General features: G+C 30.9%; 1 protein-coding gene across 1 annotated transcript in view; it reads left to right on the top strand.

Annotated features, from left to right (window-relative positions):
* dyl (transmembrane protein dusky-like) overlaps window positions 1–19470 on the top strand; it is a 43036-nt gene that overhangs the window by 18259 nt on the left and 5307 nt on the right. The window lies entirely within an intron of this gene.

Below are 19470 nucleotides of genomic sequence, written 5' to 3'. Positions count from 1 at the left end.
CGCAAAAATCACGTCACGCGTTCTGGCTAATATTAGACGAGAATTTTACAATCGATTGAGATACTGTTTAGTACAAAATGGAGAATTTTTTGAACATTTTTTATAGTTTTATGTTTAGAAATTATAATAAATTATTTTTAGGAAGGATCACAGTAAAACTATATTGAAATTCTTTGAATTGTTGTATAATTTCCAATTGAATTGGAGTGTATTAGAATATCTTACGTTAAATAAAGATCTGGTGGTGCTCGCACTGTTGTCTGAATACAACAATATTGCGATATTTTATTGATATTGCGATAAATATTTTAAATAGTCTAATTCTAAATAAATACTTGAAATCTACAAAAGAAAAAATCTAATATTACTAATAGCACGCATTTTTTCATTAATATTTTAATACTTAATTAACTTGAACATGTTCAGTTCGATATAAGCTTTGATTAATGTAGACTACCGCAATATTAGATCAGAAAAGTCTGAAAGCACTTGTTCCACTTTCTATATGCACTGGAATGTCGGCCAGTACGTCCAAATGATGAAAAATAGATATTTCCAGGGCCGGAGATTGTTCATAAGAGGAAAATAACATATATGGTTTTTATTAAAATTATAACGAGTTTTTAGTTTTACAATTTTGTTGTAACATATAAAAATTTTATGAATTAAAAAAATGGTTCGTTTACTTTGGGTTAAAGGACACTATGACATATTCGGAACTGAAGTCTGTGATCAAAAGGACTAAATAAAAAAGATAAGAAATTAAAAGATCAAGAAGTTATTAGTAGTATTTATCTTTTTGCAATAAATCCACATTGGATATTTTAATTTAGTTTTAAATCAATCCAAAAGTAAATTTAAATAGGGTTCTTTATCATTTTTATATATACATGCTTATAAAGTACATTTTTTTATTCAACTAATATTATTTTATGCCAGATGTCATAACGTTCATTAAAAACAGCGACTTAGATGGGCTGGACACATAATACGAATGCCAGAAAATACGATTGCTAAAAAGCTAAAAGCGAATTAGGTGGTTAGATGGAGTTGAAACCGACTTACGATATTAAAAATCAGAAGATGGCAACATGCTGCCAGAAACCGAACAGAATGGCGACGAATCTTAGAGCAGGCCAAGATCCACAGAGGATTGTCGAGCCAAAGATGATGATGATGAATATTATTTTATACTCCTTCGTTTATATCTTCGATATTACACATCCTAACTTACTATTTCCTGATATTCTTGAGTGAATATTCCTGTCACAATTATTTTCTTCCTGTTTTCACTTATTTCCATATATTTTGTGCTTTTTCTGATATTCTTCAAATAATATTCAGATCTCAGTTCTTTTCTTCTTATATTCCACTTCTTTCCATATTCTATTAATATTTGTTTCACGTGTCAGTTTTTACTCGAGTTGTTTAAATAATAGTAGAGTGTATATGTCCACAAAATCAACAGGCAAATCGAAAAAAGGAAGAAATGAAACAGCATGCTGAAGAGGTGAAGGGAGAGGAAAATTCAAAAATCTAAAATTAGAAATTAATCCATTTTAAGTTTTTAAGGAAATACAAGAAAGGAAACGATAACACGTTATTTCAAAAGACAACGCTAAATAATAACGTGTCGTGTAATAATAAGTATGTGTCCATAAAAAATCTCGTAACTGCAGTGGGTTTTCAATAGAATGGTAACACTTCAACGTAATGACATTTAACTTAATTATTAAACCTTAAGATGTGTCATTTTTTTCAAACTGATGGTGATTTTCGTGAAAAAAATTATAGTCTGTGAAAACAAAAATGTTATAACAAAAAAATGTATATAGATTAACAACTCATCGCAAATGTTGTGTTTAGAGTGAAGTAAAAAATAAATTCTCAAGCTTTAGAGAAATAACGATTCCAATTTAAAAATTACATATTATTTTTACGTTATTTAAATGATTTACAACAAAATAAACATATTTTACAATCAAAGTGTAAAGTAATCAATGTTATTCTGTGAAGCTTACTTAATATAAAAGAACGTTTCTACAATTTTTGTGGTCCGTCCCTGTGCAACATTTTGGTTCAGTGCCTTGGCATCTGCATTTCTCTCACTATTTATTGGAGCGACTGGTACTGCAAGGCCATGGAGATCGAGCAATAACGAAGTAGGCCTCGGACTAGCATCCGTCAAATGGCAGGATAATAACATTTTCGACCATAAGAAAGTTGTTTTTATCGATCACGTCGATTTTGTTAATCACAAATAGATCTCCTTTTAGGAGGAGAAAGTCAAAGTGTTATAAATAAATAAAAACTTGAGGCGTTTATAATTCGAGGAATGGAAAATAGAAAAAGTTGAGGCTTGGTTGGTAATTATGGTATTTGGGGTCGCACTATAATTAGTGAAAATGTTTCGTATCTATAATACTGTCATTAATACTATAATGGAAGAAAGAAGCCAGGGAAGGATAAAAGTTTCTATTATATATGATGTATTTCCAATAGGATTGTTGATTTATTTATTAATCTATCAAAGTTATCTTTTATTTTTATTCAACTTCTTCATTAAATATTGATAAAAGAATCTTAAGACATCCAACTTTGTTATTTCCGCTTAGAACGCATACTCTACTTTACTTGCGATACTGCTCATGCTCTTTTGCTGGAACTTTCTCCATCCATGCTTCTTCACGGTTTTGTTAACGAATATTCAGTAGTTCCTCTCTAACTTTGAAAGTATGTAGCGGGATCCAGTTTCATAGTTTCGAGATGGCCGAGCAGCTTTGTTCGTGTGTTCTTGGTCTATTTTAATGTTGTGTTTACAAGATATTTTCGTGTTTACAAGATATTCTCGTGTTAACAAGATATTTTCTAAATATTAGTTATTATTGTCTAAATATAAGGTATTGTATGCAATATTGTATTCTGTTTCCTATTTTCTTAAGTTTTCTTGACAAGAGTCATATTTTCAGATTCTTGTAAATGTTTATTTAAAATTTTTTTATAAAAGGTATACAATTAAAAAGAGCCTATCGGGCAACAGCACAACACAACGTTTTCGTTGCCATCTAGAGCCCGTACAGAGACATCGTGACAGGGTCAGTAATCCCATTGGGAGTCTTACGTTGCCATGTAGGGTATCTGTTAAGAACTTTAATATCACACCAACTTTTTAACAAAGATGTAATGAATAATAAATTTTGTACCATTTTAAGGATTTTTACCCACATATTTAGTGGCTTGACTCATGTACACCTAGTAAATGCACTGATGATGAACTAGTAAGTCGGAAAATGTTCTGTTCTGATGTAGCCCGAAAGGATATTTTTTTAATTAAATACCTTTTTATAGGATTGTTAAACACATTTTTTTGATTTTAGGTATGGTATGCAGTCAACTACAGGAATTTTATTTTCCTTGTAGATTTCTTGTAAACGTTTTATGATCTTCTTTATTTTGACCGTATTTGTTATCTATCTTTGTGTATATTTTCTTGTAACTTTTAGTTGTCCTAAAATTATTGTTGTCCTATTAAATCAGTCGTTTTTTCACAATTCTCCATAATTATTATCAGTTCTGGTGTCTTTTTATTATTATTAGTTATGCTAAATTCTTTTTCCGTGTTCTGTAAAGTTTCCCCTATCGTAGTCCAATAGTTGTGAAATCGTCTATTATGTAATGAAATTAAGTCAAAAAACACTCAACTATCCATCATTACTCTCATTCCCAACCAAATTTCTTTTTAACCAGAGAAAGTAATAAAAGAAAAATCGACCAAGTTTTGTTTTTGACACTATCGATGACTTTTTCTGGGTCAAATATCGATTTAATGAATTGATATTTTATTTTAATGTGTTAAAAACTGAAACGGTTCCTGAATTTGTGTCAATTTTTAATATTGGCTGTTAAAATAAATGAATTAGTGCTATAAATCAGCAAATGTGATTACGATCGTAAACGAGAATGGAGAAAGTTAAAACGTTATAAATAAAAGAGAAAAGTGTAATTCATGGGTTAAAATTTCATTTTTTATTAGGCAGATTTGAACCGACTATTAGATTATTATTTCATTATTACTTCTGAGTAAGCACAGGGAGCCATATAGGTAATGAGTGTATGTACACGGTTAACAGAGCAGGGGTATCGCAATAAATAATCTGTTTATCTAAAATCATCTTTTTAAACATTTTTTAAACAAAAAAACTTAATCTACCTACTTAATTTTTAACAAAAATGACACTTTTTATTATTTAAACAAAAATAACGTTGTATCAACTACATTTCTGGTTGTTGATATATTCTTGTTGTTAACTGCTTCTTTTAGTAATGGCAACCAAAACCTGCTACATTCTGCTGATGAGATTGCTACATATTTTTCTTCATTAAATTTTCACATCTGTGATTTGTCAAAGTCCCTTTTTTTATGTATGTTTCGTGATAGTTTATCCTGACACTTAGTGGTCTTGCGGTTTCTCCCATGTTGCATTCATAGGGTATTTTATAAATGCTGTTCATTAATCTAGCTTGTGTGTTGGTAGGTTTGGTTTTAGACAGGATAGATCTAAGTGTATTGGTTGTTTTGAACGTTGTTGTGATACTGTACTTATTTCCTATCCTATTTAATTTTTCTGAGAAGCCCTTTATATATGGTATTGTACTCATTTTTATTCTTATCTTCTATTTTGTTGAATTCCTTGTATAGAAATGACGATGATTAGACATTTTTTGGTAAAACCTTTGTTAGCAGCTTTTTTCTTCCTGAATAAATTTTCATTAGAGCAGGGGTTTTGGCTACTTCGTATAATGATTTGATAATTCTGTTTTTAATAATTCGTTTTTTCTTCCGTTGTGGTTTAAGTGATAATTTAAATATCTGTTGGTGCAGGTTGATTTTCTGTAAACTTTGGTTGTATATCCTGAATCCTCTTTTGTAATTAACACATCCAGAAAAGCAAGTGAATTATTGTTTTCTTTTTCCATTGTGAATTTGATTGATTCTTCATTACTATTGATGTCCATGGACTAGCAGAACCAGAAACGAAGAAGTTCTTCGAAGAATGGGACATCAACGAACTCTATTAAATATTATTAAGAGGCGTAAACTAGAATATCTTGGACATATAATCAGAGGACTAAGATATGAGTTCCTTCGGCTAATTCTCAACGGTAAAATCGAAGGAAAGAAATGGATAGGACGGAAGAAACTCTCTTGGTTGAGGAATTTGCGGCAGTGGACAGGTTTGACAGCTGACCAATTGCTACACGTAGCGCAAGACCGAGATCAGTATAAAAATATTATAAGCATGGTAGTCGCCGACGTTCCGTAGGGATATGGCACTCTAAGAAGAAGAATTGATGTCCATTAAGAATTTATTCAATGCTTCTGGTCTATGAGGTCAAATGAAGAAAATATCTTCTACATATCTCCACCATACTGTGGGTTGTTTATGTACAATGTTTGAGATAAGCATAAGCCCATGGATAATAAAAAATTTTGCTTATAGAAATCATTATCTAGTTGAAAATAAGTATTGTCTGTGCAAACTGGGAGTAGCTCCATGATAGCTGATACATTCAGAAAGAGTACTAAGTGTCAGGATAAAGGAAATTGAAACATACATCAAAAACAGGTACTTCGACAAATCACAGATATACAAACACGCCTGAAACAATGAGTATAGAGTACAATGGAATCATCCATCAATAATCATAAAAGAAAAACGGATAAAAAAAACATAGAAGCAGCTCTCATCTTACTTAATGAAGAAAAATGTATAGCAAACCAATCAGCAGAATTCAGCAGGCTTTGGTTGCCAATACTAAAACAAGAAGTCAACAACAAAAATATACCAATAATAGCGGAATAACAAAGTCAAGGACATATCGTCTACAATCATACACATACATATGCGACACACAATACACAAACATAATACATAAACACACATATACAAACGTATCTTGCACATAATATAAATAATACAGAAAGACACAAAATAATCAAAATTTTTTCAGCCAAAAGCATGGCTGTTGTCTATAAGACCTTGGCCAATATACTCTTTTTTTATACATTTTTAACTTATCTTTTTTTGAAAACGATTTCCCGAGTGAAAATTGAAACGTTAAATATTAGTTAAAAATGTAATTTTCATTGCAATAAATTGTGACTTAATCCCATATAAATACAATAAGTTTTTTTTTTGTGGCATAGACTTTCGTCATTCAGCCAGTCTCGAAAGGTTGTAATATATTCCTTAATATTCCTTAAGAAAGTATATACACGTAAGTACAGATTATTTCCCTCAGACAAATGCACAGCGATATCCCTAAAACGAAATAGACGAATAATTAATCGAAGAACACGTCCAAGGAAAATACAAGGACACTCGCTTCTCGTCTAGGGGTCCGCCAAGACATTTATTTTAACAGACAAACAATACTGGACCACGGATAAGAATACAATAAGTAAAGTGATTAGGATGTTGTAGAAGAAATGGATGGTTTTTTACTATTATTACTACTTGCTCACTACGTTTGGGTGTGACTGCTAAATTGGTGCCAACAGTTTCTAGAACATTTTTTAATTTGTTGGATTTTCATTTATTCTACCATAAAAACGTAATAATATATGTTTTTTGATAGAGACTTTATACGCATTTCTTGTTAGCATGTTTGTGTAGCTTCATTAAAGTTGGTCCACTGCTTCATTTTCCTTAATTTCCACGTTTGATGGCGCACAAAAAAAAGTTGTTTCTATTTATTTTTGTTTGAAAGTAGTATGAGTCCATTTTTAATTAGCATTATAATTTCATTTGATGGATATTGTTGCTGTAAAGCTGTTAGTGTACTTAAAGAATCAGATATTATAATGTAACGAGGTGAAGATTTCCTTACAAAAACTTTTAGTGCCTCCAAAATAACCAGTGGTTCTCCATTAAATATACTACAGTTCAGAGGGACGCGTATGTTAGATTTGTATTCTCCATGTATGTAAGCCGCTGCTAACATTGATTGAGTTTTTGATGTTTCAGTATAGCTATGTTTAGACTTTGGATATAAGGATATTATTTCATAATCTGATTGATATATTATGGTGCGGTTAGTGGATCTGTTGGGATAACAAATAATGCAAGTTTCTACAAAAAGGGAGTGTATTCATAGGATTATTTTTGTAGTCACTGATTTTAGGTTTAAAAATATTTGACTGCATAGGATTTTGATGGTATGATGATACTCGAGCTGCATAATTTAATGAACATTGTGGCCGTCTTAACGTAATTCGTTAGCTAATACTTGAAAGTTACCAGTTGGGCTAGTTCTAAATGCGCTAAGAGCAATTTAGTGCTGTAGTTTTGTATTGTGGTTAGTTTTTTAGTGTAGTTTTTTGACAGGATCATTACGTATTGCACAGTATTCTAATTTGTTGCATATAAGTGAAGTAGGATTCTTGTCTCTGCTCCCCACGTACGGTTTAAGAGAATTTTCAATAGACTAATTATTCAAGACATTATTTTTTCAAAATTATTAATGTAGCTTTTACAGTTTAGGGCACAATCTAGAGTTAACCCCAAACCATTTATTTCGTTTGTTTGTATTTTACACCAATAATTGTACTTGGTCACATTTTACTTAAACTGTCAACTGGCTCAATTTGATAATTCCTCGGAAAATGTCTCATTTAAAATTTAAGCAACATTAGATAAAAACCAAAAACCTTCATACTTGTCTAAAACATATTTTATTTTCTTAAAAATGAATTGACCATTACTCTCAGATGCCGAGGTAACCTTTGACTAAAAATTATCTACCAATTTTATTGACTCACATAAATTTACCTCTTGTCTATCTAAAAAAGTTATTCTGATAACTATTAATTTAAAATTGTTATTGATATATGCCAGCTGCTACATATTTCAATATCGAATTTTTTAATATTTTTTGCTTCTCGAATGGCTTCAGAATACCGTCATCAAATACTAATTACTAATTCTAGTTTATTGCAGTGCTCAAAGTAAAAAAAACTGCTTCGAGCCATATTCCTTACCTTGTAATTAGTGGTTTAGGTGGCAAAGGGATACCGGAGAGTCTTCCTTTATATATCTGCACTCTGAACGAAGCCCTTACGAAAACTTTTTTCATAAAATTTATAAAAACGTTCACCAACGGAAACAGGTTTTTTTATTTTTTCTTCAATTCTATTTGCTCCGTGGGCTACACAAGTGCAATTAATTAGTGATGTGATTACTGTATGTAGTTCTAACTATTTTGATATTTGGACTAACTTACAGGAATTAAATTTTTGCAAATTAAGTTTGTAAAGAGGGGTTCCACAATGCTGGTTAATAAAATACTCAAAATCTAAGAAGTTTAAAAAATAACAATAATTCAAATTTTAATACCACTTTGGAAATTAGTTATGTGATGAGAAACACAGAAAGAGAAAATAAAGCTTACCGATTTGGCGCACGGTTTACAAAATGCAACTTAGAAGTCATCTTTCTGAAAAAAACGTTTAAAACTTTTTAAAATGTGTGTTCTTTGCTTTTCGGCATAAGCAGCAAAACTAAGCTCTGATACATTGACTGATTGACTGGGAAAAAGTTAGAGGTTTCCAAATAGGTAAACCTCAAGTCTCGATCAAGTACATTTTCCTAGTAATCTACAGTGCTCAAAAGAATCAAAGGAATATTTTATGCCAGAAATAGTCGGAGTTTGTAAAAATTTAATATAATTATAATAATAATAATACTCCGACTTTGTTATTAATTTTTAACGAAATAAATTTTGTTGTTGTTGCCATCCGTTTTTTTCTTTTTTTACTATCTTCAGCAAAAAGTTGAATATTAAATTCGTATATTTTCATTTGACATCATAACACAGTTTGGGTTCAGTTGTTTTAAATAGTGCAGTATTTTTATTATTTAGTTATAATCTAAGCCTCAAAAATGTTTAGATATTTGGGGTTTTCACAAGGGGCTGTAAATAGAGCTTCGAATCATTGTCATAAATAGTGTAATCTTATATGTTAATGGTGGAGGGCGACAATAGAGTACCAACACTGTTAATGACCGATATATGCGAATTATTGCTAGACGGAACCCAACGTATACTGCTTCTCACATCTACAGAATATTGCGTAACGCTACTGGAAGAATAATTTCAAACCAAATCGTTAGAAGAAGGTTGCATATGACTGGTTTCAAGAGCAAGAAGACGTTCATCTCATCCTGTACCAACCAAGGAAAATCGAGGATTGAAAATACTATTGGCTGAAAAACACCGCAACTGGACAATCAACGAATGGAGAAACTGTTTATTTACAAATGAGTCTCGATTTCGTATAAACAATTCCGATGATCGCATTTTGGTTTGGAGGGAACGAGGAAGAAGGTATAATGAATATTACAGGGTGCCTACAATTGATTTTGGGGAGTCTCTATTTACGTCTGGAGTGGTATTTGTTTTGATGACCGCACCGACTTAGTGGTTCTGACAAATGCTACGATGACGGTTCAGAGATATAGAGATATGGTTGTAGAACTAATTATTGTGACATTTGCGGGTGCAATTGAAAAAAGTTTGGTTCTTATTACCGACAATGCCCATCTCCACCGTACTAGAATTGTGAACGAAAGATTACAGCATCACTGTATTAACAGAATGGAGTGTCCAGCCTGGTCACCAGATATGAACTGCATAGAGCATGTCTAGGCTGCTATAACACGACAACTAAATGTGTTAGATGAATACCCTTCAACATCTAAGTGAAGCTGTGAAGCACATATGGACAAATTTGGATCAAAATTTTTTGACTGCATTAATTGAGAGTATGCCTAATAGGGTAAGAAGTTTAATTCGTTTACGAGGAGGTCCAACAAAATATTAGATTTTTTTCTTTAAGTTTCGTAGGCCAATTATTTCGTTATTTTTAATTTTATAGAACCCAATTGTCTGTTACTATATTTTAATAAATTGTTTTATTCTTAAAATAGTTTATTATTGCTTTTGAATATTTATATTTCAAAAAATGTATATTTTTTCCAACTAAACCAACGATAAAATACTACGATGTCAACAAACTTTTAAAATATTTGAACCATTGACATTCATTGATCCAAAATTTTATTATAGAAAGATTTAGTAATAGTAGTATGAATAGTATTATGTGTAGTAGCACACAATTAAAAAAACGCCAGAAATAGGTGGAATTTTCGAAAAATGCTAAAATATGCAAAAAAACGATCTAGATTTGGCATAATAGGCAAAAAAGGCATTTTCTATATAATCAGAGCTTTAGTCATACATTTTTCTATTATATTTTTATGTGTCGTATAAAAAACCAAATAAGTAGTTCTTATATTAATTTTTTATGGTAAACTCTTAGATCTTATATTTTTTCATAAAATTCTTTTATAAATAATTATCTAACACAAATAACGAAGTGTATCGTGATTTGTCAGCCCAATTTCATGTATTAAACGCTCCTCTTATACTGTACAAAATGAACTAAATAATTAATAGTTAGTTATATTGTTCAAAAGCCAGAACAAGTAGGGTAAATGAACAAGAATAAATGTTTTCTAAAAATAACAACGCTTTCTCCATACTTAATACTGCCCCAGAAATTCTTGTTACGTTTATTTCTGTTCATGAATATATACTGCGAGAAAAATTTTCATAATTTTTTCATTTAATAATTGGAAAGTTTTTGCTATAATTTCTTATACAAAATAATAGACAATTTACATTTTACACAATTTTACACAATAGTAATTTTTGAATAATAAAGTATACGAAAATAAGTATTATATGATTGAATACACTGTAACGAATGAATCTGATTATTCAGTCCTTTTGGTTATGAATTTCGATTTAGTAAAAACTTTGTTATATTCTTTTATAGATACGTTTCCAATATATTTTTGTAATTTGTTATGGTAGATTGTAAATTTTATGATGAAGAGTTTTAAGTTTCTACATCTCCGACCTATATTTTCGTTGGATGTCAACCTTTATTGTGCGTACTATTCCCATGCGCTTCCCGATTCTCCAATTTATGACTCTATCCCTACTCTTAATTCCCAGTGTTGGTCTCACTAAATTCACTCCCGTGGCTATCTATCTTTTTTCTGTTTCTCTCTGTTCATCGCCACATTTCATATCCGTATAATAGCATGTTTTTTACTATAGTTTCTTATTCGTTATATTCCTGTTCCAGAATATTCCGTTTAAAGATCCTCTAGACGGTGACTGTCAGACCTGTACTGTTTAGATATTAATTATTAGTTATCTATTCCTTCTCGATTAAATGTTATTCCTAGATATTTTTCTTTGCAGAAAGATCCTATTCTCCAAGACTATTTACAGGGTTATTTTAATGCAATGACTTCTTTTCTACGATGATTTTGGTAACGACAGTTTGCTTCTCCCTTGAATATTGATAAACTTTTCTTATATTTTCCTTTTTTGTAATAATAAATTCTTGTAATAATACATTATTACAATTTTACATCCTGTGATTAGACTTAACGGTATTTTCTCGTCTCCATCTGTTTTTGTCTTCATCCAGATACAAAATTTTGTGTTTTTTTGTCTAGTTTTGTACTTCCAGAAATCAATACTAGGTACTGTATTGATTTCTGGATATATTCTATCCCACAATTTATTTTTAAGTGCTTCAATTATTTTTCTAATATCAGTATTATTTCTGAAATATTTACAAATATTGGATGGTCCTTATTTATTGCAAATAAGTACTATGCAACAACTATTGAGAAATACAACCTCGTCTAACGAATCAATTGCAAAGAAATGAAAACTGAACACTTTATTCTTTTCTTGACGCTTAATATCAAATGGAACTACCAATCTTCCAATTGAACACTTAAAAAGTAAAACAGATAATAAAGAATGATATATGATATACAACCCAATAAGGTGCCGGGATACGACCTCATTACGGGTAAAATACTTCAGGAACTAACCCAGATATGTTAATTCTGCACTACTTCCCTTTGCAATGAAAAGCGGCACAGATTATACTTATTTAAAAACCTGGCAAAGATCCAAAACATGTTGACTCATATCGATCAATTAGCCTACTAACAATCATTTTTAACATTTTTAAAAAAGTGTTGTTAAGAAAATTAAACCAATATTGGACAAAAAAGGTCTCATACCTGACCATCAATTCGGATGTCGTAACCAACACGATACAATAAAACAAGTTCACAGATTATATACAACAATGGGAACTAGTCTTGAAAACAATAAAAACCGGTACTGCAGCCTTTTTAGACGCATCTCAAGCTTTTGACAAGGTGTGGCACACACGACTTCTGTACAAGTGAAAGAAAAACCTACCTTTCACTTACTTAAAACTGCTTAAATCATACCTTACAGAAAAAAGATATCTAGTAAGGTATAGTGAAGCCTATTCAAAACTCTAACCCATCCTATCTGGTGTATCCCTATATACACGGCAAACTTACCAACAAGCAATACCTTAACACTTGAAAAATTTGCAGATGATACTGCTTTTATTAGCATCTCATAGTAATCCAGCAATATCATCAGAGATACTGCGACTACATCTAAGCAAAACTAATAAATGATTTAAACTCTGGAAAATTAAAATAAACCCCTCAAAAATCTACACATATTGCATTTACTATAAGAAGAGGTATATGTCCATAAGTTAACCAAGATGGACATTCTTTACTCCAAAAGGATGACACCTGGACAGACGATTAACCAAGTGATTCCTCCCTCCAAATGATTCTGTTGCTGCGTTAATTATGTTATTTTTGGGTTTTTACCAGCTTTTCTCGATGTTATCATTTTCTAATATTTCATTCTCAGCAATCTTCTGTGATATTCTTTTTCTGTATAAATAATCCGTAGATTCTATATTTAGTCCTTCGACTTTGATCTTGGTTGTGTTGGCGCTGCTCTCTTAGGTGTGAAGTATTTCATGATGATTCTTATTTTATATAATACTAGGCTATGGTCGATACCTAGTCTTCGGAGTTGAGGCATCTTATTAAAATTATTTTTGATGTATGTATATCTCTGTTGGTTATAACATGGTCTATTATATATTTTTGTCAACAGGTGTTACTGAATGTATATTTGTGTTGGTCTTTGTGGTCAAAAATGTGCTGTTTATTCTAAGTTCGTTATTCGTGCAGAAGTTTATCATCAGTACTCCAGTTTCGTTTTTAACATTCTCGTTATGTTCGTGCTTAATTCCGGGTATTACTTGGTTGCCTTGAACAATATTGTCTTTTTCCCTCTGACTTGATCTACTACCTGTTGTAATTCGTCATAAAATGTTGTCCTTGTTATTTTCAGTTCAGGTCTTTCTTCTCTTTTTTGTTAAAATCCTTTCTGATACGTATTGACACTCTTCGATGTGATTTTGGTACCTTTGGTGTATTATTAAGGTTTTACCTTGATTGACACTATTTTCTTTTTTTACTCCACTGTAGATTAATATATATTCACCTAATTTTGATTGTGCTTTTCTATTCTTTTTTATTTCCTCTAAAGAGTTTATATCTTTTGCTGTTCTTGCTGTTCTTGTTTGTCCCAATCTTTGATTAATTTCTTCCTCTGTTGTTGCCTTTTTCGTGATTATAAACCCCAAGTATTTGAATTTATTTTTTCCTTTGATTGTTACGTTGTCGTTAATCTGTAGATATTCTATGTCCTCTTCACTTATAGATAGGTACTCTGTTTTAGCGAGGTTAATATCTAGGCCAGTCTTGATATATTCTTCTTGTATTTTCTTTATCATGTAATTGAGGTCTTCCTGGTCTTGTGCAATCACTACTTGATCGTCTGCAAAGGTTAACGTATATAGGTATACGTTTCGTACCGGTACTCCCATGCTTCGCATTTTCTTTTCCATGTAGTTAAGGTTTTCTATAAGTACATTTTGAATAGGGTTGGAGATGTGGAACAACCCCACAGGAGCCCTTTTGATGTGGTGAAGTTTCGTATGATTCTTGTTCCCATTTTAATGGACACTTTATTTTCTTTAAACGGAGCCTTTGTAGCTTCTATTAGTTCCGTCTGTATTTCTAATTTGTACGTTGCCTCCCATAGTTCTGACCTTGGTACAGAGTCATAGGCCTTTCTTATCCACAAATGCAAAATGTATCTCTATTTTTTGCTTTTTTTTCCAACAGTTGTTCCAGTGTGTATAAGTGGTCTATGCGTGATATTCCTGCCATGAAGCCTGCCTGACCCTCTCCGATTTTGAATTTTCCCCACAGCATCTTCCCATATAATCTTCCTATTGATGAAATTATTCTGTTTTCTATCTCCTTTCTTAAATATAGATGTCATATATGCCTCCGTCCATTCCTTTGGGGGCTGTTCTCCATTTTTATATTTTCTCCATGGAATCTTATAAGCCTAATGACAAAAAATAGAGTAGAATAGACGACGAAAGATGGTTTCTTAATAGGAAGACGATCAGTGGGAAGACCACGAAAACGATGGAACTTACTGGAGGCATATTAAAAAACAGAAAAAGAGTCATGTTTACACAAAAAAAAGAAGAAGAGAAATATTCTTCTTCTTCTAGAAACAAAAAGAAGAAGAAAAAAAAGTTTGCAATTCCAGTTAAATTATAATGTTTTTTTGGTCCAATCTTTGTTCTTGCTTTGTTGTTTGTACTTTGTACGCAGTGCTTCTTCACCTGCTTCAAGTACTGCTTACAAGAATATTTAAAGAGTAAATTTACCAGGGCAAAGAAAAATTGAGGTAGAAGTACATCTCCCACAATCTTCAAAAACTCACCGGGAATTTTCCCATTGTATGCCCAACATAGAACCTCCCTAGTTATTCTATAATATGCTTTCTCAACATAAGCGACTACTATAATATGAACGTTGTTTCTTTATTGCTATGCTTTCCATTATCTACCTTATAACGAATATTACATCTGATGTATAAATTTACACGAATTTTCGTATATTTCTGTTTTCTCACTTATTCGTCTATAAAGTAATCTTTTCCATATATTTATGGTGTGATTATAATCTATTTACAACCACGAATCTGATAGACCCGGTACGACTCACCCCTTACTCGTGTTTATTTCGCGTGCTTTTTCTTAGCTTTGCATAAATTATAATAAGTAGTTTATGCGTCTATACTTTGTACATTTTGTTCCTGTCCATATTTCTCTTGAATCAAACTCAAACGTGTATGTTTTCAATAAAGCGGCAATAATAAAACATAAACATATAAAGTTTGATATATAGATGTACAAATTGCGATTATTTTTATGAAATTCTACAAAATCGCTAATTTTAAAAGCACCCTCATCCAGTTATTTAAAATTGAACATTTTTTTGTTTTATTTTAGTATCTGTGATATAAATTGAATGCCGGAATAAATGCCTATTTTAGTTAAAATATTTATTTTACAGCAAATATTTAGTTTCATAAATTATAACAGATCATTTCGTGTCCATTTTCAATCAGTATGTTTTGTTTTTTTATTAACTATGCGATTGTTATAATATATATATATATATATATATATATATATATATATATATATATATATATATATATATATATATTTAAGCAATATTTTTACCGTTCGACCACTTTTGTATAGGCAGAATAGTAAAAGAAGAATAGTAAGGGGAAACAAAACTTACTTTTCACTCGCCCATGTGTTCCTCTGTAAAAATACATACTGGAGATTGAAAATCCGGGTCTACAAAACTATTATCAAACCATAGTGACAGAAGACACAAAATAAATGCTGTAAGTCTTCGAAAGAAAAGTTGTAAGAAAGATATTTTTACCAATTAAAGAAAACGGAATATGGAGATCCACGTACAACCATGAACTCTACCAACTGTTTAAAGAGGCAAGGATCTCAGTATTCGTTAAACTTCAAAGACTTCGATGAGCTGGTTATGTTGTTAGAATGCTAGACCTAAGAACCTTGAGAAGATCGGCAAGATTGGAGGCATAGTTTGGAGGAGGCCAAAGCTCGATTTGGGCTGTAGCGCCATTGGAGAGAGAGAGGTGCCCCTGGTCCTTAGATATGCCCCTCGTAAAGGTCAAAAATAGCCCTTCTTATTCTATGTTTGAAGAGCTGTATTTATGAGTCCAGTGGACCGATTTAAACTGACAACATCTGATTTTCTTTTTGTTATAATGTTAACATTTTGATGAAATAATTTGCAAAACCGCAAAAGATAAGTTTTATTTTATTGGTCAAGAAGAACGAAAAGAAAACTTACAAAATGTTGCGATTTTCAATTAATTGTCAAAATTTAACTATAAGATAAAAAAATTATAGAAACATTAAAATTAAAGAATTTTAAAATACCTTTCAAACGAGCATTGGTAAATTACAATCCATTTAGTAGCTATTTAAACATTTCGGTATTTCGGTATTTAAACATTTCGGTATAACGATAGTTCAAGCATTCCGCTAAAAATTATCCGTCTTTATAATGGTACGTTATAAGTAAGTTTTTTAACCTATGGTATACAGCCAACCTACAGGATTTTCCCCTTTTACTTTATCCTATTAGAGTTTTTTATTAATATTGATAAAAAGATGATATTGACATATTTTTTAAACCTGTGTCTCTGTCAAAATTTTTTGTATCTATTTTAGTCCGTTTTTAATATGGTTGTAATATATTTACTTTTATAGTATTATATTGTAAATTTTTGTTGTAGCAAATTAAAAATCCTCCATATTTCAAAAAGATATCTTTTCTTCGCCTTTCCGAAGTTTTGAATAGATAATTAAAGGAATTTTTTCATTTAATATCTGTAAAGTCTTATTAGCATTCCTTTGGTTGTTAACTTTTTCAAAATCATCCAATTTGCATAACACCTGATCTGTAAAAAGAATAAAAAACCCTCTGCGGCTTTTCACAGATACTAACCATCTAAATGACAATGCCACAAGGCGTTCTAATTTCTAATTCCTAATTTAACTAACAAGGCAACAGCTGAATCAACACGGAGGGTAACAGAAGTAAAGGGTTAAAGTCAAGGAGGGGTACAAGTGGTGGTTTTTCCATTATCTTACTTTCCAATTAACTTTGTTGATTATAACATGCTGTTTTAGTTCAACTAAATTATAGGCCTAAATAATTGAGGTCTGGAAATAGAAAAGGTTTGGAGGTTTAATTTTTTCATTTAAGTAAATTAAGTTTGGAGTGTTTGAGGAATAAGGTATCTTATTTTAATACCATCGAGCCAAGAACTAATACATTTATGTATTTTTCTTCGATTACCAAAATGACTTCGGCATTGTGCTTTTTTGGCAATATCTTTTTAGGAATTGGTATCAGACAGGGAGACTTGTTGAATTAGCTCCATATACAGGTTGGTGTTGTGCTGTACATAGGATTCGAGATAAAGAAATCAAAATCATCGATTAAGCCGATGTTTACATCGTATCTACATATGTATGATATTCAAGAACTGTTAAAGTGTTTCGAATAACTGGAAATCATTTACCAACATATCAAAAAATTAATCATATGTATTAGTGGACAGCCGAATGTTAATCGGCGTAATAACACTTGATGTTGATACCCTGAATGATTGAACTCTACAGAGAATAATTGAATAAACGGAAGAGCCAAATAAGAAATATAGAATATTGCTCATCATGCGAAATCTTATTACATGACACAGTGTCACAATCAGTTTTATAATAGTTTTTGCTTAATATGAAGCACATAATCTTTACAGTGACCTATTATAGAAGATCGATGAAGAAGAAGTAACAAAAATTGATAGCAGCGTTATTAAAACCCGGTTTTTCCTCATTAAACATATAATTATTAACTAATTAATCAATTAATTTTCATAGGTATAACCTTGAATTCGGTATATCAACTGGACCGCAGATAAAAACTTGAGTAACGAGTATAAAAGTAATAGTGAAAGATAGCTCCAAGATGCATTCGCGATGCAGGTCGGTGAACTGTGCTTAGGGAGTATGTTAGTGGGTCGTTGTCTGTTCTGTCAGGTGCAGAGAGGTGTGGGATCAAATTAAAGGTGGAAGAAACTTCAACTTGAATGTTACAAATTTAACATGTTATGTAAATTGACTTTTATTGAAACAACAAAATACTAGAAATCTAGTGCCTAAAAATAATAAATTAGGGAGGAACGAGAGGCTGCTAGCGTAAAAATAAATATTTATTATATAAAATGCGATTGGGCCTTTTTTGAAGCAATTTTGTCATTTTGATTGAGGTAACCACAAAACATGGATTTTTTGTCAATAGCAGATTTTGAAGGCGGTGAAAAAAAATTTACTTCAGGTATCTAGAATTCAATTTATCTTGCCTAATTTAAACATATTATTATTAAATTAATGCTGAAAAAAGGATGTTAATTATATGTTTTGTCCATTCAAAACATCTGATTCAATGAGGATATCAATTTATTTACTTATGATGATTGATAAAGGACAGCTGGGATTTAGACGAACGTATTAAAGCAAGAATGACGATCATAAGAATTAAATAGATTTTAGTCTATGGACTTAAAATAGTTTCAAATAGTATTGTCAGCGTTACTGAGGTGCTTTCAAGGGATGATGTATTTGAGACTAGTAAGTACATTTCGTTACTTGAAATTAATAATGTCTAAACATTAGACAAGTTCTTGTTGCATATAAAAACTGCTAAAGGATCTCTAAAATTTACCTTTGAAAATTGAAACAATAAATCAATCACTACTCTTTTTAAATCTGTTAAATTCTACGAAGGATATCTGATAGGAAATTCAATTTTATAGAAATCCAACGTGCATGTCAACATATATTTATTTCAACATTCAAATCACCACACTATTATGGAAGCAAAGCTTTTATAATGGCTTCGTAATAATTTTTCAATATAGTAAAATTCTGGGCGGATCGTCACGACACGAAATAATTCGTCACGATACGAAATAGTTCGTACTAAGTCACTACTATTTATACTGTCGTTTTATTAATTTTTTAACGTTAGTTGATAGTACATTCATTTCATTAGTACAACTATACGTAAATTTTATTTTTTAACATCTTATTTAGTTTATATATTAATGAAGTTTACTATCAACTGATATTTATTTAATTTGATTGATTTATTATTTAAAATAATAATTGATTGAATTATTTTAATATAGCGTAAATATATAATTTATTTAAAATATAAATAATAAATAAGTAATACAATTACTCTATACAATTTTAAAAATTATTTGAACTAAAAAAATACACAAAAATAGTATGAAGCTTCGCGCTAGCCTACAGTATGTCATCAGGTGCCACCAATCACGCACCTCGATGTGCATCGCCCTTCCTTCTGGAACTTATAATTAAACTTAATTGGTTGAGAAATAAAAAAGTTTCATATAAAAGTTAATTTATCTTTAAATATGGGACATTTTCGGATCTCAGGTCAGTACAGTGTATAG

Source organism: Diabrotica undecimpunctata, chromosome 10, assembly GCF_040954645.1.
Source record: "Diabrotica undecimpunctata isolate CICGRU chromosome 10, icDiaUnde3, whole genome shotgun sequence".
In the NCBI taxonomy this organism is placed as follows: Eukaryota; Metazoa; Arthropoda; class Insecta; order Coleoptera; family Chrysomelidae; genus Diabrotica; species Diabrotica undecimpunctata.
The sequence above is the reverse complement of the archived record's forward strand: the minus strand, read 5'-3'. Positions and strand labels throughout refer to the sequence as shown.